The sequence below is a fragment of the Triturus cristatus genome, chromosome 12 (assembly GCF_964204655.1).
Source record: "Triturus cristatus chromosome 12, aTriCri1.1, whole genome shotgun sequence".
Lineage (NCBI taxonomy): Eukaryota > Metazoa > Chordata > Amphibia > Caudata > Salamandridae > Triturus > Triturus cristatus.
This window is the reverse complement of record NC_140595.1, coordinates 194041652-194054556: the sequence shown is the minus strand read 5'-3', so window position 1 is coordinate 194054556 and position 12905 is coordinate 194041652. Positions and strand designations below refer to the sequence as shown.

At 45.3% G+C, this 12905-nt stretch overlaps 1 protein-coding gene across 1 annotated transcript in view; it reads right to left on the bottom strand.

Moving 5' to 3' along the window:
- The window catches only part of HYDIN (HYDIN axonemal central pair apparatus protein), a 2467744-nt gene that overhangs the window by 1897569 nt on the left and 557270 nt on the right, over nt 1–12905 (bottom strand). The gene's annotated exons all lie outside the window — the stretch shown is intronic.

The window sequence follows — 12905 nt, the reverse complement described above, 5'->3', positions numbered from 1 at the left end:
AAGGAGTTGTGAGCCCCAACTCAACTGAAACGCGTCCCCCAACGCCCCCTGCATCAGAAACTGGAGACTGCAGAATGACGGGCAATGCACGTTCTCTTGAGTGGCAAACAGGTCCACCCGAGGTGTCCCCCACGTCCGGAAGATGTGCTGAACTACCTCTGGATTAAGCCTCCACTCGTGGTCGTACGTTCAGCACCCCGGCCAGATGATTCACCATCAAACAAATCCGATGGTCCTGAGCCCAGGACCACAGCCGCAACGCCTCTCTGCAGAGACGGTACGACCCTACTCCCTCCTGCTTGTTGACATACCACATCGCGGAAGTGTTGTCCGTCAGGACTTGAACCGACTGACCGTGAAGGGAAGGGAGGAAGGCCTTGAGTGCCAAACGTATCGCCCGCAATTCCAGAAGATTGATATGAGACAATCTTTCCTCTGGAGACCAAAGACCCTTGATCTCCAGATCCCCCAGATGAGCACCCCACCCTAAGGTGGAGGCATCCGATATTACTGTGGCCGCCGTTGGAGGAAGATGAAAGGGCTTTCCTTGAGACAGGTTGCCCTCCACGTTCCACCAAGACAGATCCGCTGCAGCTTCTCTGGAGATCCTGATCGACTTCCTGAGATCTCCGTTGTGCTAATACCACTGCCTGTGGAGACACCACTGGAGTGCCCTCATGTGCCAGCGTGCATGGTTGACCAACAGAATGCAGGAGGCGAACAGACCGAGCAGGCGAAGGACCTTCAGAACTGGAACAACGGCTCCATTGTGGAATAAAGGGATCATCTCCTGAATGTCGAGAATTCTTTGAGGAGGAGGAAATGCTCGACACACAGTAGTGTCCAGTACCGCCCCTATGAACAGGTTGCGTTGAGAGGGCACCAGGTGAGATTTGGGCACATTGATCGAAAAACCAGTCGAATAACAGCTGAGATGTTACCTGCAGATGACCTTTCACCATCTCTGGGGACTCTGCTTTCAGAAACCAGTCGTCCAGGTAGGGGAAGACCGGAATTCCTGACCTCCTGAGTTGGCAGCCACCACTGCCATCACCTTGGTGAAGACTCGAGGTGCAGTAGTAAGACCAAACGGGAGGACCGCAAACTGGTAGTGTTGCGACCCAACCGTAAAACGGAGATACTTCCTGTGCGACTTCAGGATTGGGATGTGGAATTACGCATCCTGCAAGTCGATCGACTCCATCCAGTCTTCTTGCTGCAACGCTTGAAGAACCTGTGCAAGGGTTAGCATCTTGAATTTCTCCTGTTTCAGGTAAAAATTCAAAACTCTGAGGTCCAGGATTGGACGCAATCTGCCGTCCTTCTTTGTAACAATGCAAGCACCTCCTTCTGCAGAAGAAGTAGATGGTCCTCTGCAAAAACCTTGGCAAGGAGGGTAAGGGGGAGGAAACTCCGAAAAGGGAAGGGCGTACCCATTCTCCACGAGGTTCAAAACCCAAGGGTCCGTCGTGACCGATTTCCAACCTCGCAGAAAATGGGACACCTGACCCCCAACAGGCCTCACATGATCTTGGATGGGGGATCTAGGGCTGTTTCCCTGAAGCTTCATTGGGAGCAGAGGAGGCTGAAGAGGAGGAAGGATTGCGACCAGAACCTCGCCGACTCCTTTGTCTTCCCCTATATGATCTATAGAGAGGATTTTGCTGCTGTTGTTGCTGCTGCTGTTGAGATTCACGGAGGGAACGAAATGACGACCTCCCAAATCATCTATATTTCCTGTAGCCAAACCCCTTTGCTTGTGTCTGCAAACCTAAAGATTTCGCAGTAGCCCTGCTATCTTTAAATGTTTGCAAGGCGGAATCAGCTTTTTCCCCAAAAAGCTTTTCCCCATCAAAGGGTAAGTCGACCAGGGTGGCCTGTACATCAGCAGAGAAGAAGGAAGAACGAAGCCAAGACTACCTTCTAGTGGCTATAGAAGATCCCATAATCCTAGCCACGGAATCAGCCATATCTAGGCCCAACTGAATAACTTGCCTAGCGGCAGCTTGAGTGTCCACAACAACCTCCATCAAAGAGACCCTCTCCTCATCAGGCAGTTTAGGGGCTAACTTCTTCACCGAGTCCATTAAAGCATGAACGTAGCGCCCTAATAAGCAAGTGGCATTAGTTGACTTAAGCGCCATGCTCCCAGATGAAAAGACCTTTTTAGCTGACTGTTCGATCTTTTTAGAGTCCCTGTCAGCTGGTGCTTGAGGGAAGGCACCTGAAGATTACTTCAAACAGGAAGCTTGCACTACAAGGCTCTCTGGTGAAGGGTGCGAAGAAAGGAAGCTTGGGTCCCCCGGTGCCACTCTATACCTCCTTGCCACAACTCTGGAGACCGCAGGTGAAGAAAGTGGCTTGCGCCAAACGTCCATAACAGGTTCTAAAATAGCCTCATTAAAGGGCAACAAAGGCTCAATGATGGAAGAGGGTGAATGAAGAACTTCAGTCAAAAGGTCTGGCTTGTATTCTGCAGAGGGCAACTGTAAGTCCAACAACTCTGCAGCCTTCCTGATGACCAAATGATAAGGAGCGAACTCTTGGGGAGGAGAAGATCTAGCAGAAGAATGCTCCCATTCTGGAGTGGTATCTAGTCCGCTTGCCTCCTGAATGCCCTCAAATTCGTCAGTGGAGTCAGCAACTTCACCTTCCTCCACTTCTTCCCTATATTGCTCCTCCTCCATAATCCTCTGAGCCTCTCTTTGAGAACGGATCCGAGGGCACGGTGTGGGTGGCGCCGAACGCGGAGTCGGCGGCACTGAACGTGGAGTCGGCGGCGCCGGACGCGGTGCAGATGGAGTCAGCGCCAGGGTTGAGGGAGGCTCCGAAGAAGGCAAACGATCCAGTCTAGGCCGGGAGGATGGATCTCCAGACGGCGCCGGGAACTGCCATGAAGGAGCCATCTGCAAGAAGGGCATAAAAGGTGCCTGAGCATAATGATGCGGCACGCCCAAACTAAACACCATTGGACCCACGGGACCAGAAGGTGCGCCGGATGGGAAGGCAGCTCTTTGGAAAACCCCATACATCGCATTAAGGAAATGCGTTAGATCCGCACCCGGGGTCGGGAAATGCGGGTATGGGTTAGAACCTGAATCCGGTCGAGGAGTAGCTGGAGCTGGAGCCGAAGTATCCTCAACCGGAGCCGCAGGTTCACCTTCTGGCACTGGTGAAAGATCTTCCACCTGCTCCGGCTCGGCATCGAAAGCAGGAGAATCCACTGGCGCCGGTGACTGCGCCGGAGACTGCGCCGGAGTCAACTTGGGCGAAGTTGTCTTCTCCGGAGATACACGAGGAGAAGGGGAAGGCGAAGGAGAAATGTAATCCTTACTTCGACGTCGAGGCGACAGCGACCTCGAAGCCTTACTCTTCGATCGGTCGCCGAGAGCTATGTTTCCTCTTCTTTTTGAGCCTTCTCAACTTCGAAGAGTGCGAAGTCGACGACTCCGGCTTCAACTTCTCTTTCTTCCTACCTCTGCTCTCCTTTTTTGCCTTGGCCATGAAAAGCTTCGCTTCCCTCTCTTTCAGGGCCTTGGGATTCATCTTTCTACAGCTGGAACAGTCGTCCACATCATGGTCCGATGAAAGGCACCATAAACAATCTTCGTGGGGGTCAGTGATGGACATGTGACCCCCATATTCCCTACATGGCTTGAAACCTGACTTCCTTGTCGAAGACATGGCACATCCAGAAACAGTAACCCACAGGAAGACTACAAAGTAGTAGGAGAGTGCTGGAAAACCGTTACACGTCGACGGTGGGGAAAAAAGGGAACTGACGTCATCACGCCGACATGGCTCTCTTAGGGCTCCGGTGACGTCATACGGAGTCGCGAGCGGAGCCGAGGTATTATGACGTCCACGTCGGCGTTGGGAGCTGGGGGAAAAATTCCGTGGAATGCTGGCGCTGGGGATATTCAAAAGGTGAGGAATCCACTGGCAGATGTATCCATCAGAAATGAGCACCAAGAGAAGCACTGTTTTCCAGGAAAAGAACTTTTAATGCGCTTTGTTGATGGGCTTGAACAGAGGCAACATGAGCTGGTTAAGGACAGAATAAGGCCCCAGGAGGCGTCCCAGCAGGGGAAAAACTCTGAAAAGCCCTTTCATAAGCTGCTTTATGGCCCACTATGAGAAAAGAGCGAATGTGCAGTCTTCCATTCTTTGAAATAATGCTATTGCTGCCAGATGGACTTGCATTGATGTGTATTTCTTACCTTTTTTGGCTAGGGTCTGCAAATATGGAAGTATGTGATGGAGTGTTTTAGTCTCTGGATAGAATTCTTTGGCTTTGCACCAGACACAAAACCACTTCCATTTGGCGTTGTAGGTTCTTGTGACAAGGTGATGGATGAAATGCTTTAATTGATCTTAGCCACTGGCAATGGCTAGGCCACTTTCCAGTTAATCATTTTTATTTGTGTCAGGATGTCTCTAGGCTCTGCTGTGAAATTCAGATGTCCATACTCTACCACACTGTAGCATCTCATGTACCATGCTTTCAGACTCAATGGCTAGACGTCGTAGTGCAGAATGTCCCAGCTGCGCCCGGAAATGAGTTTGGGATACACCTTTAATCTTATTGATGGACATAAAAAGATTCAGAAGCTCCGTGAACCAGTACTGGTTGAAAAAGCATTGCTCTTCAAACCTAGTTCCCAAAACCTATTGGCATTTCTTGTTCTGGGTTGCAAACAAGTTCAGTGTGGGGCGTCCCTATTTGTGGATGATGTAATCCACTTAGTCTTGGTGGACCTCCCATTCGTGACAGTCCAAGAATGTTCAACTGAGGGCATCTGCCTCATTGTTTTGCCATCCAGGGAGCTGCTCCATAGCAATATCCACGTGATAGGAGATGGCCCAGTGCCACAGTAGCTATGCCTCTTCAGACAGACCTTGCTCCCGTTGCTTGGTGATGTAAAACAAAGCTGTATTTTCTGTTTTCATGAGGGCTGCTTGATCTGCCAGCTTTGGAAAGAATGTTTGGAGTCCCAGTGTTATGGCTCAAGCTCCGGGAAGTTGACATAGAGCTTCTATTCTGAGTAAGACCATAGTTTGTTTGTGGACAGTTCCTGCATGTGAGCTCCCCAGCACTCCATGGAGAGTATACCTCTGTGTGATGAAGTGTGGAATAGAAGTCCTGCCTTGAGATTTGTAGGGCTCCGCTACCATACCAGCACTTCCTTTAAACATCTGCTACCTAAGAATGTTTTGTCCCACGTGCTGTGAACTGGTTTCCATCGGCTATTTCTTGTTGGAAGAGTCCCACTCGGAGCCTGCAATAGTGTATAAGACCTAGACATGAGGACATCAGGCCCAGCAGAGATTTGTACTATCTGACAGCGACTGACTGTTTGACAGTGAATGTCTTTGCCAAGACTTAGTCTTTCCACAGACGGGTAAGCTTTACCCAGTTGCAAGTCCAGGATTCCTTTCCAGAACTCTAGATTTGTGCAAGGTGCTGTGAATGACTTGTCAATGTGCAGTGTTAGCCCTAGTCTGTGAAGAGTGTGATAGAGGAGACTGTTGAAGCGCTTGCCTCTTCCTTTGACAAAGCCCTGACGAGCCAGTCGTCCAAGTATGAGTATACTTTGTGGCCCATCACCTGTGGTAAGCAGCAACTAGCTCTAGGCACTTTGTAAATATTTAAGGAGGTGACTTGACTTAGGAGCGCTGCCCTGCCACTGCAAATCAGGCTCGTTTTCTTTGCTTCCAGTGTATCTGGATGTGGAAATGGGTATCCTGAAGATCCAGGGACATAAGATAACCATTTCCCTAGAGCATTGAGAGGACTTTCTGGAGCGTTAATTTGAGAAAAATTTGTTTCCTCAGGAACTTATTCAGCTACCTTAGGTCCGCAATAAGTTCCTATTGTCCTTTTTCTTCCCAATCACAAAGAATCTGGAATAAAATCCCTCATTTATTTGGCATCTTGGGAACATCATAGCAGCTTTGACAAGGAGAAGAATTTCCTGTTGCAGCACCGTCAAATGAAGAGGATGTTCTTGCCTGGGTGGGCAGACAGGTGGTTTCTGAAGAAATTCCAAGGTATTACGTGAGTGAACAATCCACCTCACCCATCGGTCCACTGTTATGGATTGCCATGTGAGAGGCAAAAAGGAAACTTCTCCCCTCTATCTGTTGAGATGGGATGGGGGAGCAGCTGTGAGAAGTTAAGCTCTTTTTTGACGGTCTAGGGAACCAGTTTGTGATGCACTCCTTTTTCAACCTGAAGATCTACCATGCCCTTGACTGCGGGTGCTATGGGTGCATAACCCTGGCCATATTCAGGTTGTTTTGGAGGGTAATATAGGCGGCCTTGATCTCCGTACTGATTGAAGCCCCCTCTATATGTCTGAGATCTATGTGAGCTACAAAACTTTGAGAAGTCAGTGCAGCGATATTTCAGGGCTCCAAGGGATATTGTTGCATTGTTGATATTCTTTAAGGCGTCATCAACATGTTTGCCAAACAAAGTGATTTCACCAGATGGCATGTCCATTATGTCAGCTTGGACTTCCGGACAAAAAAATGTGGATCGGAGCCAGCTTTGTCTTCTCAATACAGCCACTTCTGCAAGCTGGTGAAAGTCTGCATTTGAGAGATTCATTGCAGTGTAAAGGATGGCCACTGGAGTTGTTGCACCTTCTTTGACTATTGCTCTAGTAATACCTATGGCATGAGCTCAATAAATAGCGAGATGTCATGCCACATCGGAGGGTCATAACACTTAAATAAGCCAGAAAGTTTATCGGCCTTTATTGATTGATGTTGCTGCCAAGGAGATTAACTCCAGGGCCCAAATTCTCTACGCAACTACCGTCGCTTCCAGGAGAGCATAGAAAGGTGTGATTAGATTCTTCCTACTGTGCTGAGCCACAGATGCTATTTTTTTTAAAGCCCAAACAGCATGTCGGGCTGTGACTGGGGCCTCATACTTATACTCCAAACAGGGTACCACTGCAAACAGTGTGGCTGGAGTTTTCATCAATTTCAGATTTGACCAGAAAAGTCCAGTATAGGTATTGATTTAGCACCTTTATGTGGTTCCTCGTAGTCATGAAGCATTATTGCTCCACAGCGGACACGGGAAGGTGGAATCTTTTATTGGCTCTCTCCATCAATACATAGAAATGAGGGATCACTGACAGAATATTGAGGAGAAGAATATCGAACTGCCACAATATCGAGGTAAAAATATCGAGTGACAGAATATCGACTTCCTATCAACAATTGGGTAAGTACAAAAATATTGAATCCTAAATATCGCTGTTAATAATATAGTTTCTAAAATATCAACTTTTTCAAATGTCTTAAAAGTAATATAAAATTAATTAAATAATACAAATAATTAAGTAAACATACTTAAAAATAATTAAAAAACGTTAAAATTAATACACAGTACATGGACTGTAAAAAAAATAAACATGTATTTTTTTAATATATATTAACTTAATAATATTTAAAAATAATTACTATTGTTATTACAAAATGTTAAAAACATAATTTAAAATCTAATTACGTATATATATATAAATAAACCTATAAAATAAATATAAAAATAAATTATATATAATAAGTTAAAACATTAAAATAAATATTTTTTTAAAATAATATTTTACACTACATTAAATACAACAATACTGAAAACGTTGAATAGCGTAGGGGATTAAATTACTATTCCCACTCCAGCGAGTGGTACAGTTGGGAAAGTGTTGGATAGCGGATGGGTAAAAATTACTATTCCCACTCCAGCGAGTGCAAAAGTAGGGAAAGTGTTGGATAGCGTGAGGATAAAAATTACTATTCCCACACCAGTGAGTGCAACAGTAGGGAAAGTGTTGGATAGCGGATGGGTAAAAATTACTATTCCCACTCCACTGAGTGCAACAGTAGGGAAAGTGTTGGATAGCGGGTGGGAATAATGTACTATTCCCACTCCACCAAGTGTAACAGCAGGGAAAGTGTTGGATAGCGGGAGGGTAAAAATTACTATTCCCACTCCAGTGAGTGCAACAGTAGGGAAAGCGTTGGATAGCGGGTGGGTAAAAATTACTATTCCCACTCCAGTGAGTGCAACAGTAGGGAAAGTGTTGGATAGCGGGTGGGAATAATGTACAATTCCCACTCCACCAAGTATAACAGTAAGGAAAGTATTGGATAGCGTAGGGGAATAATTTAGTATACCCACTCCTGCAATATAATTAACATTAATTAACAAGTAATTATTTTTTCAAAATTAATTTACCTCCCACAATTTTCCCCTATAAACGTCACCTACAATATGGTTGGTTGACAGAGGCAGGGATGATACAGCCACGGTGGCAGCCCCTTACTCGCTGGAACGTGTGACCGGTCTTTTTCACCCCTTGGCTGCGGTTGCGGGACCGCTGCCGCTCCTCCTGGCTGTGGCGCATAGGTGCTTCCGGAGGGCCTTGTACCTCACGCGCGCTGTTGTGCCATACGCGCCGGCAATACCCCTAGAGGGTTCCCCCGGAGGTGGGGGGGTACTTGCGCCCCCGGCACTGACGGGCTGGTGGGAGGCGGGCGTGCACACGCTGGGGGACCTATACAGGGATGGTGAGCTGATACCGTATGAGACCTTAGTGTCGGAGGACGGGCTCCCACCCGGCGGGTTCCTTACACACCGCTCACTACTGGCGAGCTTGACCGCCAAATGGGGAAGCATGGCTACGGAGCCTGGCCAGCACCTAACTATGCAATACCTGCACGTCATGGGGAGGGGTGGGCACCTGGTCCGCTGGTTCGCCGCCTCGTTACGGGAGCACACGGCGGTTGGTCTGGGCCCACTCCGCGGCAAATGGGAGCTGGACCTGGGGAGGCCGCTGGCGGACAAGGAGTGGGAGAGGGTCCTTAAAAGCCCAGTGCGTATCCCCCGAAATATGCGGTTCCGCCAAATCCAGCTGTTCATAGTTCATAGGGCCTACCTCACACCTGAGTTGATTAATAGGTACTTCCACCTTAACGACGCGCTCTGCCCTCAGTGCCGGGAGCTGGGGGCAGGGTTTTTGCACATGCTGTGGAGCTGACCTGAGTTGCGCACCTATTGGAGGGCGGTCAGTGGGCTGTTACAGGGGAGTGTGGGTTGTAACATCCCCTTAGACTGGCCTGAACACGTCTTACACCAATTTACCAGATCGCCCAAAGACAAGGTAGCGTCCCGATTCCTGGACCTGGGGCTTGTAGTAGCAAAGCGCCTCATCACCAGGAGATGGAAGGCGCATGACCCACCACACACACGGGCCTGGAGCTCCTCATTCCAGGCATGGGCCAGGGCGGAGGGGACTGCCATCCGTAGGGAGGATACTCTGGGGCTGCAGAGGGAGCCCATGGCGGACCGCTGGGAGCAGTTGCTTGCTGAGTTCCGGCGCTTGGACGGGGAGGGTACCACGGGCTGCATAGGGGTGGCCAGACAGGACAGCGCAAGCGGCGGCGCAGTGCAGGCAGTCTTGCTGACGGGATAGCATAGCCCCTATTATCTCTGGCCCAAAGACGGGGCGTCTGCGAACACTTGGGGATACTTGCATCTGTGGGAGCTGGGGGGGGGCGATCCGGGGGGTTGGGGGGGGGGGGAGTCGGGGTAGGAAGGGGGAAGGAGCAAACTATGTGAATCACTGTTCACGCTGCCTCTGTTATGGGTTCTTCTTTTGCATTGTATGTAACTTCTCTGTCTTTTTTTTTTTGACGCCTAAGTTGTGTGGGCGATATAGGTTTCCATGTACGGCTCAGTGGCTGGTATGTGGTGGCGAGGGCCCCCTTCTCAAGAGACGACACCAGAACTGATAAGGACAATGTAGCCGGCTCCTAAGCGGGTGGAGGTTGGCGCATAACCCGACAGCAGGTTATATTCTCTTGACTGCCGGCGCGGCGTGCCAATCTGTATATGCTTATGAATCACTGTGTGTAAAGTATGCTGCCGTAACATGTATTATTTTACCAAAACTACAAACCAATAAAAACAGATTTGCAAAAAAAAAAAAAAAAACGTCACCTACAATATTGTAAAATATTAATAAATTAAGATAATTATTTAACAATTAATTAATTAACTAATAACAATTAACAATAAAATTAATAACCAGCAAATCGAAATTAATTCACACAATTAACACTATAAAATAATTTTTGATAAATATAATATAAAAAATAATAAAAATTACATTAAAACTAAATTACTTCCTACCCTACTCCCCTATCGACCCTCAACCCACTCCTAAAAAAAAGTACACAATTAATATGTTTACAAATTAATAATTAATATCTAATTAATTACTAATTAATAAAAAAAGCAATTAACAGTTACCAATTAATTAGTAGTGGTTATTAATCAATTTATAATTAATTTATTATAAATTAATTAACTTAATTAACAATATAAATTATTACATACTAAATTATTAATTAATAAAATTAATTTCAATTAAATTACTTCCCATCCTATTCCCATATAAACCCCTAACCCACTACAGAATTAAATTACGCAAAAAGTAATTAACATATAATTAATTTATTCTAAATAATTCTTTAAAAATGTATTTTAATTAAATTACTTCCCACCCTATTCCATTATAAACCCACAACCTACTACGGAATTAAATTACGCAAAAATTCATTAACATAACATTCATTACTTGAAAAAAAAATCAAACGTACATTACGAAAATAATACATACTTTTAACACATAAACTAACACTTAAAACACTAAAAAAACTTTAAACAATAGATATTTTAACAACTATATTATGACTGTCGATATTACTAACTTCGATATTATGAAAAACGATATTTCTTACCTGTATTTCGATATTTTGCACCACTATCTTTTTGTAAGTCGATATTATGTCCACTAGATATTTAACACTCGATATTTTGCCATATCGATATTTTAAATTCGATGTTTTGACTGTTCACCAGAAATGAGCTAGGTCATCCAGAGGAGAATGCTGTTGAATGTGAAATGTATCACCTTTCCCAGGCATGACATGATCATCCTTGTCCTTGGCACCATCACCGTTAGGTAATTCACCATCTTTTGAAAATCTTCTCCTCAAATTGTACATAGGGGCTTCATAAATTTTCATTTCTCGTCTCAGAGGGTATGGGAGAAAGGTTAGGGAGGTCAGCAAAGGAAAGGTACGGCGGAGGGATGTTATTATATTAGCCTGCCCTTGGGAATTCCTCCATGTACAGGTCATGTGCCACTCTCTGTGGCTCCTGGATGCACTGGTAAACCTTCAGGAACAATCATTAGCACGCCAAAAGAGTTGCCACTGTTTCACATTTCATTTCAACAGGTCATCCCTTTCCCAGTACTGAGCTTTAACTTAACAGCTTAATTCATTCAAGGAGTTTCATCTTTCGTTCACTGCAATGAAAGTTAAAGCAAATGTAAACGGAAAGCTCATGACTGGATACACAGAGTCCTATTCCAAAGGAGGGAATTAGCAGTGATCTAGCAGTGCTCCATGGCAATCTTAGTTACTCAGTGCATAAGCAGAACTAGAAACTGAAGCAGACCGCAAACCACACATCACCTCTGGCGGCTCTACAGTGTTACTAAGGGGAAGACTGAAAACTATGAGGTAACCTCAGGAATTCCTTAAGAGCTCCTGGTCACCAAAGGACTGATATATAGGTGTCTACTACATCTCAGTAACACAATGTAAACAGCAGAGCATAATCTAAGTAATAAAACGGGCAATACCTGTTGTTACAAAGGTCAGCTTTGTTCAAGCAGCAGCCAACATGATTCTGAAAATGAACTATTCTATTATACAACCAAAAATCCAGACAAAGGTTTTTCCACAATAATGGACTGTTTAACACCGCCCTTGAAAGCATATGTTATAAATCAGATTTAGACGGAATACATTAGTAGGGACTATTTAATTTTATCCACTTTTTGCCACAGTATTCTCCATTTCATCAGTGCGTATTTCCAAGATTTAAGGACAGGGCAGTGTGATCAGTTCGTAGCGTGGAAGGTCAGGATGCATCGGAGAGTTTTGGCATTTGACATAAGGCATAAAAAAAGTAGAAATTACAGCGTTTTGGCACAGACTGAACCCCTGTACTGATGGTTAATAGCAGGACTTGCCACCTATACTGATTAACTTTAATGAATATCTCTCAAAGATAAATCTGTTTCGATCTCTTAAGTCCCAATGAACAAAATCAATGCATGTTCTGGCTATTTTAATGCAATGGAGCCCAAACATTTAATTTACACCACCACCCTATTATGCACCCCTGTGTATCTTCTACTCTGGAGAGGTTTCTGGAACTTTGTAGCTGGTACAATAACTCAATAGTTTGAGTGTTGTCTGCTGAAAACTGTATTTAACACACGCAGTCACAATTTTAATTCCTAGAGGGAAGGCTCAGCCTCTCATTCTTAAACTACCAAAGATTTTGTAGAATTGTAACTTCTGTTATTACTAATACCACAAGAGGCAATTAAGTTTGTAGAATAAAAGTGGATAAAATATTTAGTGCACGTCAAACCACACTAAATATATTGTCTTAAGATACAGCAGTGTTGGAGTGCGTTCAACTATTAGATAGACAAACAGTACGAGAGAGAGAGAGAGAGAGAGAGAGACACTGTAAACTGTATCACTAGAACTAGCACGAAGGATCTACAGAGACATGCAAAAGACTAGGTGCAGAACAGAATAAGCCTTAGGGTTAATGCTGTCTTCAAGCTAAGCTTCATACCACAAACTATCCATTGGACACTTATTACTTTTTCTTTAACAGGCTGCTATCACTAGTGAGACTAAATTATTTGAGCGTAGCAGAGTAACACGTGAAGATCTGTGAGTGAAGTTATGAATGGTTTCTTTTCTGGAACAAACAGTTACCATAAATCCAACAAGAT